Source organism: Dryobates pubescens, chromosome 5 (genome assembly GCF_014839835.1).
Source record: "Dryobates pubescens isolate bDryPub1 chromosome 5, bDryPub1.pri, whole genome shotgun sequence".
NCBI lineage: Eukaryota > Metazoa > Chordata > Aves > Piciformes > Picidae > Dryobates > Dryobates pubescens.
In genome coordinates, this window is record NC_071616.1 from 30,177,092 (window position 1) to 30,198,814 (window position 21,723).

Genomic DNA, 21,723 nt, shown 5'->3' on the forward strand with positions numbered 1-21,723 from the left:
ATTGTAGTTTAGAAGAAAGATGATTCTGCTAATTCTGAACTAAAACTTGATTTCTACAAATTGACTATCTACTTCAGTGCTATGTGATTTCCTGGATTTTCCAATGGTATAGAATCAATCTTACCCTCAGAGGAACGTGTATCTTTAAGTACAAAGGTGCCTTCCCCAGGATAAATGCATTAAGTTTATTCTTGATATGTACATCTATGTATATATTCTGTGCTTACTATGTAAGGAAAAGTACTTTCTTTTCTTAACCTTTTTTTTTTTTCAAATAGAGCAGAGTAGAACAACTACAATCATCTTCTTATCCAGTCTTTTTGTTCAGAATTAGAATCAGGTTTTTGGCTAGGTGATTATAAATCATGCAGAGAAATGTCTTGTTCATCCCTAAGGGGAACAAACGAGACAAAAGGTTGGATAGGAGGGCACAACAGGAAAAGTTTTTTGTTCCATCTTTTGGACATTTCAAGATATTTGAACCTACTGACATATGCCAAAAGGCTCCTGATTCTGAATAAGCCAGGCACTCTGCCTAAAGCAGTACAGCTCAGTGAAAGTTAAAGTGTGTTTTTCTGGATATCTTTTTGCTCCTCTGAATCCATCCTTGAATAAGTAGCCTGTAAACACACAGTGCTGTTCAGAATGACTGAGAAATGAGCTGCCTTCAGAGCCACACAAGGTGATAAATACCATGCTTCCAATACAAGCGATCTGAGTGCAAGCTGGAGGGTAACTATTCATTTCACTGGGTTGGCCAGTCCTTTTTAAGCATTCTTATAATTTAAAGTTTTGATTTTAAAAGCTTTCTCTATTTTTCTAGAGCTTTTCTGTACTAACATGGTGTTTTGAAGAGATGCTGAGAGATTTATGCTATTTAAATAGAAATGCTAAAGATGTATGCTACGAAAATAGTTGTCTGTAAAATTCCTTGTGGGGAAAGACTACAAGATGCTGTATCTTTCTTGACCTTTTGACTATTGCAAAACTATATTATGGAGGAAGTTTGCAGTGTTTACTCATGCCTGTGTATGTAGATGAATATCTGCACTTCTCAACACTTTGTGTATATTTAACTGTTTATTACAAACAGATATGATCTTGATGGCAAAAGAGCTATAGCAACAGCACTGTGGAGGTAGCAGCCTCTATAACAACAGCTGAAGCATTAACTTGTAATATTTGTGTTCACAATTCTAAGCTGACAGTTTATGAACCAAAGTTCTATGAAAAAAACCACCTTATTTCCCATTATTAATTTGGTATTTAAAAATGATTTGATATGGCTTTATAGAAATGTATAGAAAGCAATATCATAGAGTACTAGAATAGCTTAGGCTGGAAGGGACCTTAGCAATCATCTGCTTCAACCTCCTGCCATGGGCAGGAATGCCTCTCTACTAGACTCAGCTACTGTTTCAACATAACAGTTACCTTAGAGCTTAGATTTATTTAATAAGCTTTGGTGAATTTCCTGGTATGGATCAATACTCAGTATAGATCATAATGACTTTATGTATAAAAGGTATGTATGTATGCAACACTATGCAATGCCTTATGTATAATTTCCTTTAAAAGGAAATAAGATTGAAGTATAGCACAAGTATGCACATATAGCATAATTATCCACCCCTGCCTCTCCAAGTAAAACTAGCTGAAATAGTTAAACCTGAAATCAGTTTTGAAGCTTTTTGTTTGTTTGTTTTAAAATTTTAGAATAGGTGACCTCTGGTAATCAGTAAAATTTCCCACTGAGAGTGATTCAGAAATTTGAGTCTTTGATTTGAGACACTGTTTGTAGTTGTTTAACTAAGAACAGAAACCAAATGAAATGTTTGTTTATATTTGTATGAACAAGAATGGCTTATTGGCAAGAGTTCTCTTTTTATAATCCATCCTTTCAATGGTGACACATCATTTACAACAAGAATGAAAAATTAAATTCTGAGGCTTTGCTATTTTTCACTACAACTTTTTTTGGCCATAATTCCCTTTAAGTTCTTATTCCTAAATACAATCTACTGTTTCACAGGAACAACCTTATTAATCTAAATTACTGAAGAAATGTGTGGAGAAAGACTATGAAGTTTAGTCTTGTGGCTTAACAACTTGCATGCTTTCTCCTGTGAGCTGTAGCACATCCTGTGCTTTGGAGTTTCTGCACAAAGACTCTTGCATTTGTCTCAAGTGCAGCCTCTATGTTCCCTTGATGTCACCATGAAGACATGCTCTTTGCAGGAGTCTCAGGCATTTCCTGAATGCAGTTACCCCCTTTTTTGGTTGGTGTGTTCTGTTAAAAGACTATATTTTTCAAAACCTGACAAATTTCTAAAGAAACAAATTACTGTTAATTCTGCTACTGTGTCTAAGGTCTTCATGATATACTCCTTTTTAAAAGATTTGCTGTAATTAAAAACAAGAGAACTTGGCAATGGTGTGAAAATTGGAAGTGTTATGAAGGAAGAGATCAATTCACCAACAAAATGATAATTGGGAGTATTTGGAGGGAGAGATTAACTCGTGCCTTAGTAAAGAAATGCCTATGACATCATGACACTAAGTGATGGAGGCTTTATCCATAAATATATGACAATTTGTTTAGCTGTATTCCACTTAATTAAACTTGGAACTGATTGGGCATTGCTTTAGTTAGCATGTGAGATACTCTACCAGAGACCTGGCTGCAGGGGGCACTGTGTTTGTGTTTCATGCTCACTGCTATTTCATTCCCATCTGAAATGTTTGGGTTCCTGTTAATTAAATCAGCTGAACAGCAACACTAATTCTTTCAAAGCAAAATGCTGTTAAAATTCTCTCTACTTGCTTAACTAAATTATTCTTCATACAATTGATGTTTAAATCCACACATTCATTCACTGTGTTCTGTTAAGCAATTATCATTTTAAGATTTGCCTTGTTCTCAGGTGTTATTTCCTAGTGACATTTTCTCCAAGCCAGAGGTTATACTAGCTTGCTATTTGGCTAGCTCTGACTGCTCACAGGATGTCAGGAGAGAAGCAGTAACGTGTCAGTATCAATTAAGTGTAGTCCACAGAGTGCAGCAACAGTACTTTTGAACAAATGCAGTGTCCTTTCTTGTTTTTAAGGTTACATAGTACACAATGCAAAATTGTACTTTAAATGTTTGAAATACTTCTGTGTACTCTATTTCAAATTGCTTTTTATCACACTGAATGAGATTTAAAGTTTACTTTAATTGCTAAATTGGAAAATTACAATCCACACTTCAATTGAATGTGAGATATACTTGGTTGTCACCTGCCTGACCAAAGTGGATTTATTTGAACAACTTTCTCCGTTCTTCTACCCTCTATCATCACCTCCAGATTTCTGCTACCTTCATGCTTTTGTCAGTTTCCTTCCTCTGTGAAAAAAAAAAAAAGTCAAGTCTTTTATCTCCTGCAGTCAGAGTGCTGTTGTGGAAAGTAGTCCTTACTGCTGATGTGAAACAGACCCAACATTCAGTAATGATGCTGAAAGGCAATGACTATCTCAACCCACTGTCCAGCAAACAAAGCTATGTATTCTCTCTCAGGCTGAAAATATCTTTGCTAAAAGTACCTTTTCCATGAAATAGTTTTTCCAGCATCTGTTTATCATGATAATCCTAGAAAACTATAGTACTCTTTAAAATTAAGTAATTCATCATAGCACTTGCCAGTTAATCTTACCAGTAGCTTAACTTCTAAAGTAGAAAACTACAGCAGAAAGGGAGAAATTGTCCCCAAATTACTCATCTCACAGAAATTAATTTTCAAAAATAATTATCTTAATTACATTTCCCAATACACACTGTTACATATCTGTTAGTTTCCTACATGTACTAAGTCATATCTCTAAAGCCTTAGATTAACCATGTGCTTTTTACCTCTCAGTTCTAAATATATTGTTATTTTTTATCTGACTACAGTGACCTCTTGCATTTCTCTTCAAACCAAAGACACTTTGCCAGAAAGCAGTCTGGCAGTACTTATTGGTAGTGTATGCTTATGTCAAGGATGTTGAGCTGACTGAAAGGAAAAGCAGAGAAGATGTTGGAAACATGAGTTTGAAGGGGTCAGGGGAGTTAAAGAAGATTAAAGACTAAACACAGTCAATCAAACTTTTTCTTTCAATACGGCAGTGTATCCTATTGTTTATTCTTCCTTTCATAGCAAAGACTTCATCTGGAGAACATTGAATAACTCATTTGATTTTCATTGTATTGTACAAATTGTTGGTTTTGGTCACATAGGCTTGTTCTAAGTATATTATGCTGGGTCTTGTGGGCGGTTTGTGTTGTAACTAAAGCTAAATGCTGATGCAAAATCTCAGTGCTTGTTTGACTCACTGTCTAGGTTTGCATCCTTTTGCACATGCTGGTTGAGAAAGAATGGACAAATAGTGGTAACTGGTTTTGTTGGATTGGTTAGTGAAATATTGTGGCTTTGCCTTCAAAAACTTCAAAGTTATTTTATAGAAATACAGAAGGCAAAGCATATGTTCAGCCAAAAAACTCACTGCTTCTTACAGAAGAATTTTACTGTGATGTGACCACTGTCAAACCTAAATATTCCAAGTAGTTGCATTATGCACTCTGAGAAAACAATGGCAGCACTACTTGTGTTTTAACCTGGAACACACCCAGTGAGTTCAATGACTCAAGAACCCTTTCAATACACTTTAGTTCTTCACCTGCCTTGGGTACTCACAGGCTGTGTTCTTTTCTGCATTGAAAGTATTATTTCACATTTTAGCCTTAAACCAGAAAAACATTGGTGCTTTGTACCATAAAAAAGTACGTAACACCAACCTGCATAGTCATTAGCCTTTGACATATAATAAAGTGTGGATCAAGGTGAATAATCAAGGAAGTTTTTTGTTTCCTTGTTTATGTCAGAGTTAGTTCCTTTTATTTTTAGAGTTATTGAGCTGAAGTACAGCAGTTAACCACTGATTCATACCTTAAAGATAGCCATTGGAGGAAGATCAGTAGCATTTTTTAATTCCTGGGTGATTTATCTGAATTTTACAAAGTACTCTTTTAGAGCAGATCTATTTTTGCTGTGTATTTGACAATACATTTCTGCACATTTGAGTTTAAACTAAAATTCAGTTGCTCTTGTGGAAACAGAAAGTGACTATGGGAATTTAATGCACTAATTTTGCTTATAACTTCAAGCAATGAGCTCCCATTTACTCCAGCAGGACTCTCTGTGCTTATCCCTTGAGAATTTTCCCCTGAAAATGGTGTTTTGAGGCTGATGAAACATAGGTCCTGCTTGATAAAAGACTTACTTTCCACATTACCTTGTATTTACTGCAAGTGGCTTAAAGCAGCTGTAGCAGAAGCAGATCTTTCAATAAGAAAATACCTCCACTCTTTCACCACCTGAAAGTGAGCTCTATAAGAACTCTCACAGTTTCCAACTTGTCTCTGCTGTGCTCAGCTGACAGCCATTACAAGAGGAATACTGCAAGTAGGCTTAAATCAGTTTGGTTTACACAATGTGTGAATATCTGAAAACACGAAGGTAAGCTGATTTTGTGCAGCATGCACTATTGTTGCACTGAATGGAACTGGAGTAAGATGGAGAATCTAAATCATTGGGTTGTAGTATTTATAGGAATCTAGTAGCACGGGCTAAGGCAACTTCCTGTAACTTTTTTTGTATGTGTGTGGTTTGGTTTTTTTAAATTCTCTTCAACTTTTATGAGATTTGTGTTTGAAAGAGCTTACCTCTGAATTGAAAAAGTGTTGTGTTGTTTGGGTTTTTTCATGGCAGTTTGGTTTTGGGCTTTTTCCAGGGGGATTTTTGTCTCGTATGCTCAGCTTTAACTTTCTGGTTTTGTCTGTTTTCATGATATCCATGTGATAGATTTTTCTACAGTTTATCAATTCAGGCTTAGCTTGCCAGAAACCATTTTTTCACTTCTATTTGTTCCCATTTTTAAAAATGGAAAATTAATTAGTGGTAGATACTGTCAGAAGGAAGGGATGCTTTGGCTAGAGTTACTCTCTTTTTGGCAGGTCATGAATCATTCCAGTGTTTTTCCTGTATTGTATGGAACTGATAAAATTCCACCCATCAGATAGTTCATCACAATTTGCTGTTGCATCAGGTCAGTCTGCAGTGTGCAGTATTACTTCCAAGTCGTTTCTCTTTTCCTGGAAAAATTTAAGAATCCTTGTTTTCAATTGTCAAAATTTAATTAATGTTCATCTCAAGCTTTGATTCCTGTTTTATAGCATGAATCTCTGGACTGGGTTCTATTACCAAAATTAATTTCACATACAGCCAGTCATAATTTGGTACGTAGCAACCAAGTACTGTTTCAAGGCAATGAATGAAATCCGAAGATGGCCCAGTCTGGATCAGTGTTTTGGTTGTGCTAGACATCATAACAAACCATCTGAGGAGGGTTTTCCTTTTTTGCACTCTCTGTTTCAAGTAATTGACAGGCAGAGAGCTGGGGTGCAAGGGTACTACCTTCACAGACCATTCGCCTAATGGTAACAGTATTTCAAATACTCATGTAAAGAATGTGCTTGCCTTGGCATGCTTGGTGGTATTAAAAATCTGGCAGGACACAGCCCTTGACAACCCACTCTAGCTGACTCTACTTCAAGTTTGGATGTGGACAATCTCCAGAGGTCTCTTCTTGCCTCAGTCATCCCACGGGTCTAGGAGTGCAAGTAAAACAAGCTTTGTAGATAGAGGTAACGATTTCCATTAGACAGCATGATGGGGGCACTGTGTTTGGGGACAAAGTCTTGTTACAGTTGTCCTATTATGCAAGATTTTAATCTTTTTTTCTGGTGGCAAAAGTAAAGATTTTGTTTTCTTTCCTTGTTTCCATGGTATGTTACCCATATCCACATAGCAATCAATGGAAGAAAGGTGCAAAAAAATGACCTCTCACAACTTTATTTAATAGTCTATATGCACATATAATATACACATATATACATATATTCTCTGCTGCAACCTGCCTTAAAATTATGGCTGCATCTTACTGTCTTTGCACTGAAAAAGTGAGATGCTGCCAAACCAGTTCCCATACAACCTAGTTGTTCCCAACCAGTCATGGTCTTGCAGGCATTGCAGTACTCCACAGTTCATTAAAATGGCCCATTCTGCTAATTTATAATGCTGCTGCTTTTTTTTATTATTATTGTTGTTGCCAGTCTGATACTTTTATATCCCTGATTTGGCTGGGTTCTTTTAATACTTGAGCTTTCTAATGCTACAATGCAGCCACAAGAATGGTCTTTTGATTCCAAAATATTTCCAGTCATGATCCTCATGCATCCTGCTTATCCAGCATGGCTGGGAAATGTCCTTACAGAAGTGTCAGTGGCAAAACAGTGCAATTGAAAACACTTAGTTGGGATCTTCACAAATTAAGTTTTTGGGCTTCTCTTCTGTCTCTTCATGGTTCTCTCATGCGAGGTTCAAGTCTACTTCAGTGATCTGCGCTGAGGTTTCTATAGACAAAGATCTGTCTAATATTATTTAAGAAACACAAGGTATTTATGATTCTTTACAGTTGTTTCCATGGAAAGTATCTCATTGTTTCATAGTAATAAATAGAGATAATGAGCAAACCAGCAAGCTAGTAAAAGCATCTGATTGCAGCACAATGAACAATGTACTTTTTCAGGACTTTTCATAGGTGTTAGAAAGGATAATTTCCATTAAAATTCTTTCCAGAGTCCTTCCATTTCCTCATGCATTTTACCTTTAAAAGGGCTGACTACATTAAAGTCATTGTCATTTAGTTTTTGTTGATACCCAAAGTAATTGTTGCCTTTTCCTCCATGTCTTTTGCTGGGCAACTGACCATCTAAAAGGGAGTAGATGGAAAAAAAAAAGTCTACAGATTTTTCCTAGTGGAAAAATACTAACAAGCAAGACTGATGTTAACAGAATGAAAATGTCAGTAGATTTAGTCCAAATAATTCAGGATATGGCCAGGAGGCCTCCTGTCACTAAAGTGCTAATAGCTGCTCTTGATATTTAAGTTCTCTTTGTTTAAAAAAATAAAATAACATGAAAGTGAGAGAAGACTTGGAAGAAATTGAAAATGTGTGCTTGTCCTCGTTTCAGTTACAATACAACTAATTCTGTTCAGTGATTTTACCTTTTAGCTGAGTTTCTTCTAATTAACTGCTTTGAATACTGCTCACACAAAATCACAGAATGTTAGGGGTTGGAAGGGACCTTGAAAGATCATCTAGTCCAACCCCTCTGCCAGAGCAGGATCACCTAGACCAGATCACACAGGAACACATCCAGATGGGTCTTGAATATCTCCACAGAGGGAAACTCCACAAGCCCCCGGGGCAGCTTGTTCCAGCGTTCCATCACTCTCACAGTGAAAAAATTTTTTTCCTTCTGTCTCCATGGAACTTCCTACGCCTCAACTTCTACCCATTGCCCCTTGTCCTGTCATTGGGCATCACCAAGAAGAGCCTGACTCCATCCCCTTGGCACTCACCCTTTACATATTTATAAGCATTAATGAGGTCACCACTTAGTCTCCTTCTCTCCAAGCTAAAGAGCCCCAGCTCCCCTCAGTCTCTCCTCATAAGGAAGATGTTCCACTCCCTTAATCATTTTTGTGGCTCTGCACTGGACTCTTTCAAGCAGTTCCTTGAGGTCCTTCTTGAGCTGAGGGGCCCAGAACTGGACACAATATTCCAGATGCAGCCTCACTAGAGTAGAGGGGGAGGAGAATCCCTCTTGACCTACTAACCACACCACTTCTATTACAACCCAGAATGGCATTGGCCTTCTTGTATACAAGAGCACGTTGTTGGCTTATGTTCAACCTCCCATCCACTGGGACCCCCAGGTCCTTTTCCCCTTCGCTGCTCTTTAGCAGGTCAGCCCTCATCCTATACTGATAGAAGGGGTTGTCTTTTCCCAGATGCAAGACTCTATGCTTGCCCTTGTTGCATTTCATTAAATTTCTCCCTGCCCAGCTCTCCAGCCTAAGTCTTGCTGAATGGCAGCACTGGTGTGTCAGCCACTCCACCCAGTTTGGTGTCATCAGCAAACTTGCTTGACTTGTTCCCTCATCCAGGTTGTTGATCAATGTATTGAATAGTACTGGTCCCAGTACCAACTCCTGAGGGACTCCACTAGATACAGGCCTCCAACTAGACTCCATACCATTGACCACAACTCTCTGACTTCTTTCCTTCAACCAGTTCTCAATCCACTTCACTACCCAGTCCTCCAGACCACACTGCCTCAGCTTAGCTCCAAGGATGCTGTGGGAGACAGTGTCAAATGTTTACTGAAACCAAGATAATGTACAGTGATTTTAGTTAGTTCCAAGGACTGGTGTGCAGACCAAGGTCACTGCTGAATCTTGTGTACTACTGCATTGGGAATGCAGAATGAAGGGCTGCACCCACAGGGAGGAGTGGACCATTCCCTACACTGACCAGCAAGATATTCCATTCCATATACATCATTTGGTGTGAAGCAGAGGGATCATAAGGATCAAGCTGCTTCTTTTTCTTCTTTGCTTCCTCTTCTTCAGTAGCTGACATCAAAGGAGGACTCTTTCTGTCCTACCTTCAGTCTCAGTCCATGAGGTCGTGAATCCTGTTCCAGAATCCAGCTGCTGGATCTGGTTCCCATCTGCCACTGAATCTGGTCTGGCACTTCTGCAACAGCATCAGAGGTGACAGTGTCTGACTGCTATCAGGGGGGTTGGGTTTGATACTGGGTTTGTATAGATTTTGTATATATTGCATTTTATTATTTTCATTAAAGTGGTTTTCGTTTTCATTTTCATTTCCAAACCATCAGTCTCTGTCCCTTATTCCCTTTCTCTTTGGGAAAGGAGAAGTGCTGGTAGAGTCTGTCACTCATTTAGTGGCTGGCCCAGCTCTAACCCTTGACAGTGCTAATCCCTGCTGTGCTCTGTAGTCCCTTACATCCTTTTTCATGGACACTTGTCAGTCTTTTTATGCATGGATTTCAAAAATAGAACTTTTGTTTTGCTCTATGTAATTTCCTTTCAGTATGAGAATTGCTTTGCAAAACACTTTTTAAATTAGGTCATTCTGCTGAGGTGTGCACTGCGCTAATTATGATTATTTTGCTTTCCTGGGCATTTTTTTGTGCTCATTGAATTTATGTAAGTATTGCTTTATATCTCGAGCTGAGAACTTACACAGCAATGAAAGCTGCGTGGCACCTGGTATGTATGGCTTTCTCTTGTAGGCAACATCTGGTGTCTAATAATTTACAACTGAATTTCCTATAAGTAAAAAAGACATACTTTTGAGGATTTATTTTTAGTGTTAAATGAGCAAAAGAGACTTGACTTTCCTTTTCCTGAGAAAGGGTCTGTTGTAGAATTCTGTAGCTGAGAACTCATTAGCTACAGGGAAACATCCGAGATGTGAGGTCGTCTACACATGTTGTTGTTTGTTGGGGTTTGCTTTTCCATTTCTTGTTCTGCATAACTTTGCATAGTGGTGAAATATAACTAAATGCTGCCATCAACAGCAACCTGAATGAGGCATTCTGTGTTGTTTAGTTGTGGTTGTTAGCAAATGTGTATGAGAAGCTTGTAGCACTGTAGCCAAGTGTCAGAGATCTTAGCAGTCTCTGTTATAATACCGTATTATTACAAAATTGATCAGGAGTTACTAGTGCATGGATTTTGCAGGACTCAGGTGTGTTTCTGGTGCACCTGATGAAATTATTTTTTTGCTTTTCATCTGTCAGAGCAGAGCTTGACTTGCTTTAGTCTGAGTTGTTTCCTGAGACAACAGATTGCTCTTGAGAGAACCAGAAGTTACCTAATCAGTTATGACTCCTTTTTTCTGACTAGGAACGATAACTTGTTTTTGAAAGTTGTGCTTTATCTTATCCTCATCAAGCAGAAAGTGGCCTACCTTAATGCAAAACTAGAGGTCTGGAAGCCATGGTCCCTCAGGAAATTATTCTCATGCTTGCTTTTGCCAGGCTTATGTCAAACAGCTGCATTCCCCAGATAAGTTGTCTACTCTTGTAGAGTTTTTTCTGCAAATCCCCAGTCTGAAGAATCTTTTTATGCCTCTTTATCTCTCCAACTCATCTTATTTGAAATTTTATTTGAAGACCTCTTTTCTATTTACTGAAGCTTTCCTTTTCTGCTAGCTGTTATTGTACTTATCAGTCCTTCCTCTGCTCATGAGTCTACAGTTTAAAGGTGAGTTGTGAGTTGAACCTTGCACTTTGGAAGGATTCAACTATTTATAGTATGTGTGGAGAGCATAATATAATTTCTTAACAATTAGTTTTCTTTAAACATAGACAGTCTTTTCTGGTACCTAACTGGTTTTAGAATGAGTTAAAGAATTGACCTTTAAAGGTAATGTCAGGATATTTTTTTGTGTCAAGGTATTTTTTTAATCTAGATGAGCAAACTAATAGAGAAGCCAATTATTTTGGTGACCTTAAACTCATGGGAAAATCTGAAGTGTGCTTGGTCTGACTCTGAGGACTGTATTCACATCTGAGGTTTGATTGCCATTTTTCCATTTGTCTTCATATCAGAGTATTTTTTTTTTCAACAAGCAGAAACAAAAGGTATGAAGAAAGCAATGTGAAGCTACTATTTTTCAGAAAGCTGCCATCTCTTTGTTTTCTCATTAGGGGAGAGGAGACAGGCTGCTTGGCCACCTTGTGTATTAAAAAAGTCTAGTGTTTTCTCTGTATGAAACTGACTGCTGTCTTCTGTAACTAGAGTTATGAAATAGGAGATGGGAGTGGTCTTTTCAGTAAAACCATTGTGGCCAAAGCTATGGACACAGTTCTTACAGAGAGGCTTGACATTTTTGCCTATTACCATACCTCTAACCATTCCTTTCTTCAGCATTGTTCTCAGGCCTTACATGTAAGTTAAGAAAACTGAAATAATAATTTTATTTCTGAAATGCAAACAATATTTGGTAGTGAAAATTCTTCCACTATTAGCTTGCTAGCTAGTCTTTGGTTTCTTTTATTTTTCCTTTATTCTGTTTTCTAAGATGGGGATAATCCAGTTCTCAAAATTTGATTATATGAATCTCTTTGCTTTTGGGTTTACGTTGACTTGGAAAAGAAAATTCCTTCACTTCTGTTTTGGAAGTCTGGATGCCTTTAGAATTTGATTTCCTGCTGAGCATAATGGATCTTTTCATTGCTGTCATGGTGATGTGATGTAATATTAACATCAACAGTGAAGTTACAAGCCAGCATCTTCATGTCCCTTCCTGGCTTTCTTGTACCCCTTTGAGGCCCCTCTTGGGGCTGAACAGCCCCAGCTCTCACAGTGCATCTCCATAGGGGTGCTGCTCCAGCCCTCTGATCATCTTCATGGCCCTCCTATGAACTTGCTCCAGCAGTTTGATGTGCCTCTCATGCTTGGGGCACCAGAGCTGGACACAGTACTCCAAGTGAGGTCTCACAAGAGCAGAGTAGAGGGGGAAGATCACCTCCCTCATCCTGGTGGTCACACTTCTTTTGATGCAGCCCAGGATATGTTTAGCCTTCTGGGCTGCAAGCACACATTGCCACTCATGTTGAGTTTTTCATCAACTGACATCCTAAGTCCTTCTCCTTGAGACTACATCCTCTTGATAGCCTTAGTAAATGAGGATTATTAAATCTGTGTGTGTGTTTGTCAGTTTTGCCTTCATAATTTTAAGTTCTTTCTCCAGTTTCATCTAGACAGGAAAGGGAATGATGTGTTAAAATATTGTTTTGTTATTTTAACCTATTGTATGCTTTAATTATATGCATTCCAGTAGAAAATAGCCAATTAAGATGTGACACCTATGCTTTCAAAAAGCCGATATAATCTTGCTGTATGACATAATAAGCTTCTTCACCTGCTTACATCTTGGCCTGGAAGCTGTGCTCAGGGTGGTCGAACAACCTATACAACAACAAATGCTGATCCACAACAACCACCCTATATTACAACATCTGTCAGCTGCAGAGCCATTTCAATTTCCAGTTTTCTTGTGGCCCTTGTTACAGTTTGTCCTGACAGCTGACAGTAGCTTCTTTGGGATTCTGTCTGGTTTTTAATCTATGACCGTTTGAAAAAGCAATAGACACAATGGCATCAGAACAGATGGTATTGTAAGGGTCACAGGCCCAGAGAGTTACCAGAGGGCTATGAAATACTATGAAAGAAACACAGTCTGTGATGATGCTTTGTCATGTTAATTGAATGCCGAGCCAGAAGTTGGTACGTTACAGTTGCCAGAAATAACTGTTCTTAATACAAAGTCTGAATCAGTATGAAATGCTCTATTAAAGTGATTAACACATTAAACTTAATGTCCTTTAAAATTGTGATTTGATAGTGTGAGCCACTGGTGATCTCTGTTGAAAATAAATGATGTAGCTTTAGCCTAAGCATCCAAAGATTTAGGAAGCTTAGGTTTGATTCTGAAGGAAGTTTATTAGTAGGTGCAGTCTTTCTGTCATGCACATTAGATTTGATTTAATGTAGCACTAATATCTGAATATTTTTGCCAAAGATAAAATCCATGGATATTTAAGTTAATAGCTGGTAGGAAATGTTTGCATTTCACCCCACAGTCGGTGGCTGCCTTAAGTTCCAGAACTCCCATTTTCCTTACCAAACCCACGCTGTTCCTGTAGTTCTTATCCTCAAAAGTGGAAGCTGCCACTCTGCATTTCAGCCCTTCACTCAGTGAGCATTAACTTCCCAGTTTGCTTATTCTGATCAAATCCTAGCTTTGTGTGGGAGTACCTTTTCTGCCATTCTTGTGTTCTTTCTGCCAACTGTGCTCCAGTGAACTAGAAAAGTGACTCAAATGGACAAGATTCTGACACTCTGGGAAGCTGGATTCAAATCTATTTCAGCTGCCTGTCAGCTGACAAGAGTAAACCAAAGAGAAAAATGACATCTGGAATTACACTTGCTTTGCAGATTCCAGCCCTGTGAACTAATTTATTATACAGTTCAGAAAATGGATTTCAAGAGCCATAAACCAACCACAGCATATGATTTAACATGCTGTGTCAATCAATGCAGTGATAGATAACCACATTAAAGTCTTATTTTTTGCCCCAACCTTTAACAGGAATGTGATACTCATCATGATGGCAAAGGCAAAATTAGTAGTGGAAAGTAAAGTATTGGAATGGTGCCAAATATTTGCTGATAGAAAAGGATAGAGGAGTTGTCCAGAATTCTGAAAGAACTAGTAAATTAAATAAATTGGAAGTCCAGTCATATTTTGAAAAGCATAACATAAGGAAAGATTGTAGGACAGTTACTATGCTGCCTCTACTTGGGAAGAGCACTTACCGGAGAAAGACATCAGTTTGATTAAGTGAGATTTGGAGACCCTCCAGAAAAACAAACACAATGGCTTCCACAAATGCCAAAGCAAGACCAAGTGTTTAGATGACTGGGAAGGACAAGGAGCTGCATAGTAGTTGATCTGAGCTTACATCTCCATTGTTCTACAAGAGCTACATCTTCATTGTTCATTAGCTGGCCAAGCGCAACATGAGACATCATGTTGTCTGTTACCAGCATCATCATCTCGTCAACAGTGTAGTCTTCACCTTTAATTTTATAAGCTTAGAGATTTCTCCTTCCCTTATGGAAGCTGATGGTGTTCATGCTCCACTACTTCATGTCCCCAGAATATAAAGACTGCCATGCCCAGTACAAACATTTGGCACTGGCCAATAGGGTGAGTGTATCCTCAGTGTGAACTAAAGCATAGCTTTCACTTGAGGTTTCCTCTCAGGCTGGTTGACAAAACTGGCCTGTAGCTTTGCATTGATGGTGTTCTTGTACACAGTGAAAACTGAGGTGACTGAGAGTAGGAGGAAACTTTAATTATATATGTTCCTTGTAAATAGGAGAGGAATATGCGTAATTAAAGCAAGGCTAGTTGACATTGGCATGGGAACAAATGACAACAAACTGGCTAGAGAAAAAAAATGGTAAGGTGATTTGAAGAGGTTTCCTAACACAGTCTGAAGACTGTGTAACAACAAATCATGTGCTAAGGTTATCTCTAACAACAGGGGAGGAAAAGGAATGACCTAGGAGGGCTCTTCTATTAAACTGTAAATAACTTATTGTTGGCAATTTTTAAGTAAAAAATTAGCAATGATTCACAAAAAGATTGTTGTGAGAAAACTTGATAGGCTTGTATGGAGTCGAATTATAAAAGGTGGGTGGCACTTCATTTGTATTTATGTTACGCTTTCAGGTTGTATTAGCAAAAGCTGATTTGTTGAGGTACATTAATCTTCTCTTTAGTGCCTTTTAATTACTTTTTTTCCCAAATACTGCTGTTTGGATTTCAACTTCATCAGGTTTTGTGAACGGCAAATCAGTATATAAAACAAATGCTTTGTTTTGTATAATTTTTCTGAAAGTGCTAAAATGATCAGTGGTTGGACCACCTTCCCTGTGAGGACAGACTGGGAGAGTTGGGGTTGTTCTGCCTGGAGAAGATAAGGCTTCAAGGAGATCCTACAGGGGTCTTCAAGTACTTAACAGGGGCCTACAGAAAAGATGGGGAGAGATTCTTTTTCAGGGCATGTAGTGATAGGACAAGAGGTAAGAGCTTCAAACTCTAAGAGGGGTGATTTAGATTAGATATTAGGAAGATGCACCAGATGACAAGTACTCCAAATTCAGCACTGGCCATAATATGAGGGCTAAGGTTGTACTCTCTTACTCCTCAATGCCAGTGGTGATGCAGTATTTGCTGAAGCTGTAGCCATCTAACTAGCAAAGGGGGAATCACCGTGGTTTTACTGTGTCTGTAGATACAGCATATGAAAATAGACAATGTAATTTTCAAATGGAAATAAGTTGGATAATCACTGAAGTCACTAGCTCTTTCACTCTATCAGTAAGGTATTTTATTTGTTTCCAGTGTCCTTGCCATAGACAAATTAACACTCAAAATACAGTATGGTGGTCATGCTGTATTTTTAGAAGTTTATAGGACATTCACAAAAAGTGAAAATCAAAATTAAAACACACTTTTGCAAGTTGGCTTAAAAGGAAAAGAAGTACCCCAGAAGCTTCCATCTTGGTGGAAGGCTCCAGTCAGCAATTCTAAAAAAACGTTCTGAACCTTTCTGCATTATCAGCTATGAACAGTAAGGAACTAAAAGGCAAGCACATCCCTTTTGGAAGGGGTCAGTCAGTTTAAAGAGGGTTATAAATACACAGATGCACTAACAACCACTCACGCTGGCAATGTAAAGATCAGTGTGTAACAAAGCCAAAGTTGATGTTTTAAAAATCTGTTGCCAAGCAGTAGATTTTCTCCTAGCAACTAGTGTTTTGCAGCAGGGGAAGCAATTGGATACCTTAGAGGGTATGTTAGCATTGGGGGAAGGGCAAAGAAATAACAAACTGGCCTTGGGAGTTTGCTTCAGCAGTCACACAGAGCACCCAGCTCAGTTTCTGGGTGTGTTGAGATGGAGGAAGGCAAGTGAGGGGGACAGGCTGGAAGTGGCATGTAGAACACCCAATGTTTTGGGATAGGCAGTGAACAAAATTGTTGGCTGCATGCATAGGTTCATATTTGTTCATCAGTTGCTTGATTTGGTTTAGTGAGTGATCGGTTGCAGTGTTAGCAAATTAAAAAAAACAAACATACTGAGCTGCTAGGAAGTTTTATTTTGAGCATTTTTGAAGAAATGCGCTTTTTATTAATCAAAGGAATTGCAATGTTAGAGAAAATGAGATAAGTGACTTTGTATTTTGCATTTTGGAACCAAATTCCATATACATTGCAGGGTTTTCCAATTTAAAAAAATAAAAAAGTATGTATTTATCTATTTTGTGGGAAATTGTCTTTATTTCCAAGACAATCTAGTTGGTTTTAAACCTTACAATATGAACACCCTTCGATATATTTGCATTGAAATGCACCTGTGTCTGTCATTGCAGACATAGAACTAGAGAATGGTTTCCAACTGATGCACCAGGTCATGAATTATTCACACTTGCAGAAAATACTTGCAATGGCTAAAGATGCAATTCTTTGGTGTATGACTCCAAAAGGAGCTAAATGATGTCTTGCACGAAGTCATACTTGCATGACTTTGGTCTTTGTACTTCCATGTTTTAGCACAAATTCATCAGCTAAAAGGGAAATAGGGGAGCATAGGATATAAATAACGTGCTATTTCACTCTGCATAAGTGTAATTATTGATTATGGAATATGTTTTTAAAGTGTATTTTAATCCCGGAGGATGGCAAATATCAGCTGCAGAATTTTTCGTATTTTTTTTTATATATCATGATAAATTCCTGGTTTTGCCTCAAGACTGCTTCTGTTTCATTATTATAGCATAAAGCTGTCAAGTTTCTGGTAAACCTTCAAGTTTGATAGATTTGTTTGAAAATAGCAGCCACCTTAGCATATGCAAAATAGCCTGAAAAAGCAGCATCCAACAAGGGGCAGTTTTGTGATGCTAAAATTGCAGTGCATGTGGATTTGCAATGCATATTAAGTTTAGTAACTGCTTATGGTCATAATCCTTGATTTTCAAGTTTTCAGATTAGCTGGGATGTTTTTATCATATCTTCCTGCATACCACAGTTGAAAGCTGATTGTCTTTCAGGCAGGCTGGGATTTATTTTAAAATAAAATGGTGAATGGGGAAAATTACTGGGGAGTTGGATGTATTGAACTCTTTAGGCCTTTAATTGGAACTTTAAAAAATAATCATTATTTTCCACATAGTTCCATGTCTGATTACACTTTCACAGCTGGTAGTTTATTGGACTTCAGCAGGTGATCAGCAAACCAGGCAAGTAGTATTGCCATTGCTCTTCTGTATCCATCTCCATAGTTGTGTCTTTTCAGCTTAGCAGAGGCTGTGATTCTTAAATATGGGGAGCATCTCTGATGGTTTTTTGCACGTTAGGTCGGCCACATTTCTTCTTCTCATATTCTCAATTTCATCCAGTTACCGGTTTCCTTTTTGCAGAGCTTCAAGGGAATTTGATGCTCAGAGTTCAGCATCCTCTCTGAAGAACAAAAAAGTGCAAATGGATTCATGGTCAAAATTCCCATTTCATTCTTTCCACTTAGAAATAACTTTCATTGCTTTTGTCACAGAAAGAGTGATTGGCCATTGGAATGGGCTGCCCAGGGAGGTGGTGGAGTCACCGTCCCTGGAGGTGTTCAAAAAGGGATTGGACGTGGCACTTGAAGCCATGGTTTAGTTAGTCACAAAGTGTTGGGTGATAGGTTGGACTTGGTGGTCTCTGAGGTCTTTTCCAACCGTATTGTTGCTATGATTCTATGATCTCCTACCTATGGTCTTGTTTTTCTGTTTTTTTTTTTTGTTTGTTTGTTTTTTCAGTTACTGCAAATCTTGTTTAGCACTAAAAGCAAATTTGAAAAGTTACCTTACTGGACTCATCTGAATGGCTGGTTTTAATCATCTTTTCAAAATCAGCAGTCAGTCATTCTTCTGGATGTGTATTTTCCATTGACTGGCTAATTGTTATGACAGGTTTATTTTCAAAGAGAGAAAGCCCACTTACAGAAGAAAAGATACCTTCACAGTGAAGGCTACACTACATGTTTACTTAAGCAATTATGGCTTTGTGCAATGGCTTACTGTATCATGTTGCTCAGATTCTAAGTGGTAATATTTTATTAATAAATAATGATGTGTTTGCTTACTGAAGGTTTTTCATGGCAACTGTGTAAAGCTGCACTTGGAAATTAGAATTCATTTGGAATGTTTGCCTTGTTAAAAATGCTTACATTTGGCTAATGGACCATAACCTTAATATGTTGAACTGCAAGGGGGAAAAAACAACTATACCAAAATATAATTTGACATATATATATCTATATATCTATAGATATATAGATATATAGATATACAGATATCTATCAAAGTACAATTCTGGCTTATTGAAGAAGATATTACTTGTAATTATTGGCTTTGTTGTGCCATTACCGTAGACTACATTTTAAAGGTCGCTTGTTTATCTGGGACACTAATTTATATAACAACATAACCATAGAATGAAACTATGAGCAAAAGACTGTGAATATGGTGTGGGGTTTGTTGTTTGGGTGGTTTTAAAAAAAGGCCTCATGGATTCAAAAGATTTCAGGATCAATTAATTTTGTCATACTGGTTTGCTTATTTCAGAAATAAGACAGATAATTTTGTGGTTTTAATCTTTACACTGCTGAACAGTTCTCTGTTCTTTTACTTTTGTGTAACCCAAGGAATCAAAAGAAAGTCAGTCATGCTACAGAAGCATCTAGTAGTAATATTACATAGGCATTAAAAGTGTTCTCACCATTTCCTCTCAATGCAGTTGAGGGAGAACCTCATACCGGAACAAGAATAGTAGAAGCTCCCTGGGTTCTCTAGACAAGTCTCCTCCTCAGAACGTCAGAGCATGTAGGCTCTTCCTGTAGGACCTGGTCTTAACACTATCCTGCACCCTGCAAAGGCTGTTCCAAAATCTCTGTGTTCTAGTTGACAGGAATGTTTTCACTTTTATTTGGTAAACTTCCTCGCAGCCAATTCATACACATGTATTCTTGTGCCAACATTGTTCTCTTAACTAAAACAGTTTTCTCTATTCCACTCTCTCTACTGTTTTTATAGTAAGTAACTTCATGTTCTCTCAGCTTTTGATTTGCTAGGTTAAATAAACTAAGTCTGTTAGTCTTCTCTTGTAAGTTAAGATTTTTATTGATTACCTCAATAGTTATTTTCTGTGCTTGTTCTTGTTTGACCTCTGTTGAATAGAGGAGAGACTGCACAAGGTGCCAGAGGTCCTGCTACAGCTGTGTATGGTGCAGCTGCTGAAGTCTCTGTTGCCTTTGTCTCTACTGGAAGCCTATCCTGATGTCACTTCAGTTTTCTTCTTTCACACTGACATCTTTTGTTGCCAGATGTATGCAAGTCCTTCTCCCAGGCTGCTAGGTTGACAAGCTTCCACCATGCCACAGAACTTCTGTGTTACGGTTGTGTTATTTTTCACTTGTTTTACTGACTTTTGCCATATTTCTGTTATTCCAGTTCTCATAATCAGCCTGTTGCTTCTTATATTATATTCTCTTAACTTTTTCTTCTCTAATTGTATCATCCCTCTCAGAATTCTTGTGATATTAATTAAAACACTAAGTAGTCCCAAGATAGTATCCAAAAAAAGATATAATTCCCTTTTCTTAATGCATGCATGATAAGTATGAACGAAGGTTATTCAGCCAGATGTTTTGGATGGTCCATTAAGACATTTCTGTCTAATTGGACTCAATAGCTGTTTTTTTTCTGGGTTGTATTTGTGTAGGTACCTAGAATATACCGATAAACACAACAAATTACTTCTGTTTTGGCAACACTGTTATGGACTTCGTTTAGGGGTTGTGCGCTGTTTGGCTGAGCCTTGTAAAAACAAACATTGCATAGGTGGTTTGGTGAAATACCCAAAGAATATCAGTTTCATATAAGGGGCAATGTAAAACAAAGTGTGAGGTTGACAATCAAGGGAAGAAACACTTGTAAAACCATTGACTAACTACACTGAGACTTCATGACTCCCGACTTGATGAGGAATCAGCAAGATGTTGAAAATAACTTGCAGCAGAGAAGAAAGTTGAAAGCACTTTTGCCCCTTTTTTATTAATTCCCGGGGGGGTTTGTTTTGTTATGATGTGACCCTTGTGTAGAACCTTGTTTGCAGTGACTACAGCACCTCCCTGTTGCAAGCAGTACACAATAATACTCCTGGGTTTGTTTTTTTTTTTTAAGAGAGCCAGCTTCTGTCAGCTCTTGAAATTGAAAAGTCCCTTGAGCCCCAGTGATGGCCTGGGCACTGTAAAGGGCCACTGACCTTTTCTTAAGCAGAGAGCATCTAAACTCCACAAATCTCTGAGTAATGTTGATTATTTGAAGTGACTTGTATAAATATCAATGAATCAGAGACATGAGGCACTGCTTTCACTTCTTGTGATGATGGCACAAAAAAGTCTCTTTGTTTCTTCAGAGATACCCTTCACTTTCTGCCTGTGCCATTTCTGATTAGAATTTTCTCTTGGAGTTTTTTTAGTTACAAAATCAACCTCTACAATGTAGAATTGGCTAAAAGAAACAAGAGTTTTTTTAGAGTGTTTTCAGCATACAGACTTCCTGAACAGACAGAAGCTGCAGTCTTAGAGGAGATCAGTGGTTTGCCAAAAAAAAACTCAAACCAAACCAAACCAAAATGACAATGCCCGAAAGAACCTCAGAATTCACTGCAAACCAAATGTGAGGAAAGATAATTAAATAAAAATTCATACTGAGCTGCAAGATGAAAAAGTGCACAGACAATGGAAGCTTTTGGAACTGTTTGTTAGAAACAAATGTGAATTTAGAATAGAAATTAGAATAGAATAGAATAGAATAGACCAGACCAGACCAGACCAGGTTGGAAGAGACCTTCGAGATCATTGTGTCCAACCTACTATCCAACACCACCTAATTAACTAAACCATGCAACCAAGCACCCTATCAAGTCTCCTCCTAAACACCTCCAATGATGGTGACTCCACCACCTCCATGGGCAGCCCATTCCAATGGGCAATCACTCTCTCTGTGTAGAATTTCTTCCTAACCTCCAGCCTAAACCTTCCCTGGCACAGCTTGAGACTGTCTCCTCTAATTTATCAGTCTTTCTCG

At 38.0% G+C, this 21,723-nt stretch overlaps 1 protein-coding gene across 4 annotated transcripts in view; it reads left to right on the plus strand.

Moving 5' to 3' along the window:
• The window catches only part of TTC7B (tetratricopeptide repeat domain 7B), a 115,358-nt gene that overhangs the window by 90,849 nt on the left and 2,786 nt on the right, over positions 1 to 21,723 (plus strand). The gene's annotated exons all lie outside the window — the stretch shown is intronic.